Raw genomic sequence first — 6819 nt, forward strand, 5'->3', positions numbered from 1 at the left:
CAACAATAATAATAACAACATTTAGTGGGTTTTAATGGAAATCAGATACACTCTCTTATATTGGGTAGGATTTTAAGTTCTCATAAATATGGGTACTTTTTTAGCCTAAATCCTTTATAAACAATGATATATATTAGAAGTACAGTTCAATACAATAACACACACTCATTTCAGTTTACATAATCACACTTATATTATATGTATACATATATATGTTCACACATGTTAATTTGAGTTCTTCAAAATAAACGAATACGTTTTCTCACGGAAGTGTATGCTAGTGACCTATTAAAGTAGTTCCTACAAGCATGCAGTATATGTATATATGAGTATATAAACATATACCATATATGCATGCATATGTATATCTCATTAAGAAATATCAATCAAGATGTATCAATCACTAAGAAACATCATTAAGCAATATTTTTCGGTTATAATGTAGCTTAACCCGTCAATAACGCACAGTATTTTAATTTTCAATTGCGGTCAGTTCCATCTGTTTTATAGGCAGTGACAATTAACTTGGCGCACCAAAGTCTAGTCGAATGATTCAAATCACATTATTGACGATTAACAGACTCGTTTTTATTAATACGGTAACGAAACTTTGATCCCAAAAACATAATAGATTCATGCGATGTTTGACTTGTTACGCAGCCACGGTTCTTGCATAAGCCGACATCTGCTCTGTCTTGTTCAAAACGAAGTAACAAAAGGCTGGAGGGCATATTTGCGTGTTGCATGTTAATCTAAAGGAATCTCGACTTCAAGACTACTCAAAACTTAAAACTGAAGATATCAATGAAAGGAAAGCGTTTTGTCACAATTGAGTCAGAATCGAAGAAAGAGCTGATGGCCATACCGAAAAGCGCATTTCAGAAGTGCTTCGATTATTGGAAACAGCGTTGGCACAAGTATCATCCGAATAGAACTACTTTGGAGGGGGCAAAATAGATATTGAAAAATAAATAAATACTTTTCAAAAAAATTCAAAATTCACCCTTTCCTTTGAACACACCTCGTATATAATGCTTTTTTATTTGACGACACAACTTCAAAAAATTTGTCATGGATTATTGTCCAAGGAAAGGGTGCAATCTCCGTAGAAATTGTTCAGATCGAGTCACTTTAGTATATCGCTGCCATACATACTGACCGATCAAAATCAAGTTCTTGTAAGCAATATTTTGTATTTGTGAAGGGTATTATTACTTCGGTACAACTGAAGTTAACGTTGTTTTTGGTTTCTCAATGCTTTTCACACATTTAGTTTGATAGAATATTTCAATTTATTTCATGAATATCTTACTTATTTATAAACTGGCAACCCTTACACAGAACATTCCAAAAAAATTCTAGATCGCATTGGGCATTGTTGCGTAAACAATTTAAAATCCCTAATAAATTATTACAATAAATTATTACAATAGGGTGTTGCAACTTATGGTAAGCGTAGAAAATCATCACCATAACAATTTACACTCGTGAAATGATGTGTTATAAACCCATAAAATCACGATAAATATTAATATACCGCAATAAATTGGAATGCTTGATATATAGAACTCAATGTGCGAAATATTTCTATTTTAACTACCGGAAATCATTTTGAACAGTATATAACTTTACATGTATATAGTATATATCATATAATATTAAATTTTTTTATGTTGCAATATCGCAGATTGTTCTGGCAATAAAGGCAAATAAATGCGTTAAATAGCCTGTTAAATAATGAATGTTTTTGTCTTGTTTTTGCTTCATAAACCTCTATATTTACATACATTTGTATGTTTTTATAGTATTAGCCAGGCATACCCTCTCATATATGTACATATATAATTTATGTTTATTTTTAGTTTATTATTTATTTTATCTTACTTATAAGAGGTTTGTGGTATATTTATAAAACAAGAATAATATCATCAGCGTCACCTTCGTCATCATCAGCGTTTCCATGCCACTCATTTATCTCCACCTCGAATCCCATCATTATCAACATCATCGCCAGTAATAATCAAGCGAAAACTGAAAAAAAACGAACGATTTCGAATACCGAAAGACGTAAACTTTCGAAAATGTCATGAGTAAGCGCCTGAGGTAAAACGAAAGAAAAATTTTAAATTTGAAAAATAAATAAATTTATATTTACGAGCGTGTAGTCGCCACGAAATTCACGCCACTTAGTATGCGTTGCAAGATTGTATGTATCCATAATATACCGAATAATATATGTATATATTTATACACATATATACATGTATATTTTACATACATATGCGCCTATACTGTGTAACGCTACATACAGTTTTGGCTCGCACTCAGGTGAAATGTGTGGAAAATGATTATGAAAAAATCCAAATTTTTCGTGGCTAAAAATAACGAACATTTGTCTGTGTATGTGTGTTGGCCGCGCAGCTTAATGACCAGTGGCAATTTCACACGCAAACCAAGTGCTGCCAATGTGTGCGCAGGTGTAGACACACACACACACACACATACACACACAAGCAACAATTGAGTGTTTCCGCCTCTCACTCCGTCGCAAACTCAAAAACAATTTAAATTCCTCACGTTTGTGTGGAAATTTGAGTGAGTTCTGCTTGCCAAATTTTTCAAAAATATATCAGCATATATATATTTGATATATGTATATATATTTATATACTTAAGTGCTTGCTTGTACATTTGTAATGGCAGCAAAATTTTTCGATTAATTAAAGTTCTCTGTATTTATTTGTAATTATTTAGCATATTTCTAACGCTGCCATAAATAAACTTGAATGAGGCTAATAAAGAATATTTATGACAGAATTCGAATACTCTAAGAAAATTGCGCTTGAGGACTTTTGCATTCAGCAAATATTTTTCAAATAGCGGTTGTCTCTCGAGAAACAAACTGCCGAGCGTATTCGTCCATGAAAAAGTTACTTGTTGCAGCTTACATGGCTTCGGAATCGTCTTAAATTTAGTAAGCCATCCCAGTTGTCAGATAACAACAACAAGAACCAACATTACAGATGGACTTTCGTGCCGAATAAATTATTCCTTTCAAGAAGAAATAAAACGCATGTATTTTAATGTTATGGCCTAGAATTTTGCTTTATTATGAAAATAAGGGTTCGCCATAATGTTTTGAATATGATTTTGGACAAGTTACAGCTGCGGATAGCTCAAATAAATTTCAGCTGACAGGCCCAATTTTCGACCACCTTTTAAAGCAGTTGATGCTGTATATCGATATTAACGCCCGAATATTCTCTTCCAAGAGAACAATCGTCTCGAGATTATCTGCGTAGAAAAGCGACTTCACAAAACTCCACAAAAAATAGTCCAACGGTGTTGAATCACACAATCTTGGAGGACATGTCACAAACCCACGAAAAAGGCATTAATCATTGCTTCATAACTATCCCTATGAACATTAGAGTCGGCTTCATTTTTGAAGAAAAATTAACCAATCCTCTGCACAAAGCACACCGAACAGTGAATTTTTGTGGATGTAACGGCGTCTCAACAATGTCTTGGTGGATTATCATCACTCCAAATGCGACAATATTGTTTATTAACGTACCCGTTGAACCAAAAGTGAGTTTCATCGCTCTACCGGTCTAAAAATTACTCGTTATAAATATGACTCTTATATTTCCATTGGCGATCTTACAGAATAATGACATCTCATCAAGAAATCTTTGTAGAATCTTTAACTTTATCTGTAAAATAGAGTAGTCAAATTAAGAGAAACCACTTTCTACAATATAAGCTAAGGATTTGGAAGACCATTTCGAATTTTATTAATTGAATTAAAATAATTTAACTACGTTACCTTGACATTGACATGCTATGACCGCACTTATCTTAGATTGAGTAAAACAGGCAAAGTGAATTGATCCGAATATAAACAAATTAAGGATCATTATCTAATACTATCTAGTCTCGACAACGAAAACAGCGTAAAAGTCTACAGCTTCATGTTCTGTTTCTGACTGCATAGATTATTCAAAGGTAAAATTCTCCTCTCTGTGAGCAAAAATATTACTCTACAAATCTCTTATATTTTTTCCTCCTTTACTCCATTTTGGAGCTTATGACCTCAGGAAGAGAATTCACTACATATATTTCTGATAGAAATCGAATAAAAGCAAATCAAGACTATGTAAAGAAAAAAATAGAGCCTTCACATATTCCGGCGATGATTCGCGGATATAGCTATTATGTAGATCGTTTATTTCCGAATTCAAGGTCAAGGGTTGGTTCAGACGAATTATTTCTGTGGAACCACTTTCGACTTCCAACTTCTGCCTGTACGGCTTTTAGAGAATTCCTGACGGCCTGGGGACTCCGCATGAAATAAAGTTTTAGGATGATAAATCAGGAGGATTATATATACGTGGACCGATTTATGGCGAAATTAGCGAATAATATGCTCTTATGATTACGATGGGTTATTGTTGTTATAGCGGCCGAAAATTGTCCAAATAACTTGGAAACACAAGATGATTTCTATTGATGTATGCAGGGTTGCAGAGAGAAAATCGTGGATAGGGGATGATTATACTAAATTGTTGGAACTATAAGCTGCAAAAACATTGTTGCAAAACACTGGGCCTCTCTGAGAACTCCGGGCCCGGGAAGAATTGTCCCCGATCTCCACCCCTTTCTCCTTCTGTGGGTTTAAGCTTGCATAAAATGCAGATATCGTACCAAGTAACAGAGTCAGATACATTAATTATTAGAATTTATTTTTTACTATGAACAGTAAAATATAAATAAATAAATTTAATTGAAAAATGTATTAATGAATCATATATTACGTCTTAGAGTCAATATAATATTACAAAGATATTTCAAACATCTCAAAACAATTGATTGATGATAGATATGTCTAAATAATGAAAATACGGGATTGTGGGCTTAATCTTTGTTGACAAACTTAACTGTACTCCTGATTTCCACCTCGTAGCAGTAATAACTCGTTGTGGAAATTATAAAGGATAACGCCTGGTGTGACTGCCAAATTGCTTTTAGGCGATTTTTGCGAATTAATAAAAACTACTTCATCAATAATTTTAAAATTTTAAGAGTATATGAGTACATATTTTAAGAATCCGCAGTAAATTTTTATTTATTATTTTTGATGAAAATAATTATATATTTTCAAGCAAAAAAAAATTCACACTAGAAGATTTTGTCCTTACACTAACCTGTTGTCGAAAAAAATTAAAAACTAACAAAATGGCGTTGTTAAAAAAAGTTGAATTTTTCACAAGATTTTTGACGTTTTCGACCTGCCAAAATTCGATTTTTGATCAAAAAATTTGGTATGTTATTATATTATATTTATATAGAGAACAGAAAAAAGTTATCAGATAATTTTTCTCGAAATAATCACTGCAGCAAATTTTAAAAATGTAGTTATGAGAAAAATGCGTTTACAGATAAACTTGTGAAGCTGCTTTAACTGTGCGGCTACACTTTAAAAGCCTGTAACTCAAAAACTATTTAAGACATCGATTTAAAATTTTAATATCTTATTAAATCGATTTTCTTTTAATTTTACAATAGATGTGTGCTAGGGTTAAGTTAAACTACTAATACCTCAATCTGGCAGGTGTCAGTTATAAATTAAATTTATGTTCGTACTTTTTTTAGAGCTAGATTGACTTAAAAGCACAACTGAAAAAGACTTTGTATAATAAGTTATTTATTTTCGAATATTATAAATAAAGAATTTTAAATTACTCTAAAAATATAATTTTTACAGCATCTCCATGTATACAATAAGCTCTACTAACACATATTAGGCATATTCTGCCAATCCAGTGTATAAATTCATAAATATTTTTGGGGTCTTCTTTTATGTGTGCGGCAATCGATTTCATAAATATTTATACTATAAGCACGATTCCGGTAAAGTGGTCACTTGCCAGCACAGCAAGCATCATAACCTTTCGATGGATTTATGAATTTTTCAGAACTAAATCTAAATATAAAACAAGAAATGTACGAAAACGAAATAAAAGTCAAAACAACAGCAACAATAACACAAATATCGAACATAAAACGAATGCATACTTGCAAGCACACTTTCAATCGGCAATTTCCTAGCTAATATTCATGCAGCACAAACACGCACGCACTCGAACGCACGAATATACATCTGTATGCTAATTACAGGTAAGCATCTCAATTGCTCAATATAGCCCATATCGAGATGACCGACTTGACCTGAGCGCATTAGCCACTAAGGCACTCAATTAGAATACTTAGCATACTTATAACTGTATATGTGTGCCCGCTAGTGTACGCCTAATGGAAAAACGAACAACTGTGCCTAATCGGAAAACCTAATAAACAACAATAACAACAACAGCGGCGAAGAACTTTTTATTTCCACACTCGACTTTTTACTCACTGCAATTAACACTTATACAGGACAGCTGGTGTGAGCGGAGCGTGAAAAATGCGATAAAAGCACACACACGCACAAATAATACACATACACACAGATCATTTTTGTGTGTATGTATGTATGTATGTCTGTAGTACATACAGCTAATACCTCCATAAAGTGAATTTTGTGCGCCTAGGTCTAAATGCATAGATATTTGTAGGCTAATATGTGCGCTTGTGTGTGTTCAAATGCAAGAACAACAATAAATATAGACGATTTTCCGAAAGCTATGGGCAGAAAATCGGCTACATACTTGTATACGTATTTATTTATGTGTATATATGTATACAGTTATAACGGTACACGCAAAGTTCACTCAATAATGTACAATGAACGCCACGCAAATAACAACAACTATTGGC

This window comes from Bactrocera oleae, chromosome 6, assembly GCF_042242935.1.
Source record: "Bactrocera oleae isolate idBacOlea1 chromosome 6, idBacOlea1, whole genome shotgun sequence".
NCBI classification, from domain to species: Eukaryota; Metazoa; Arthropoda; class Insecta; order Diptera; family Tephritidae; genus Bactrocera; species Bactrocera oleae.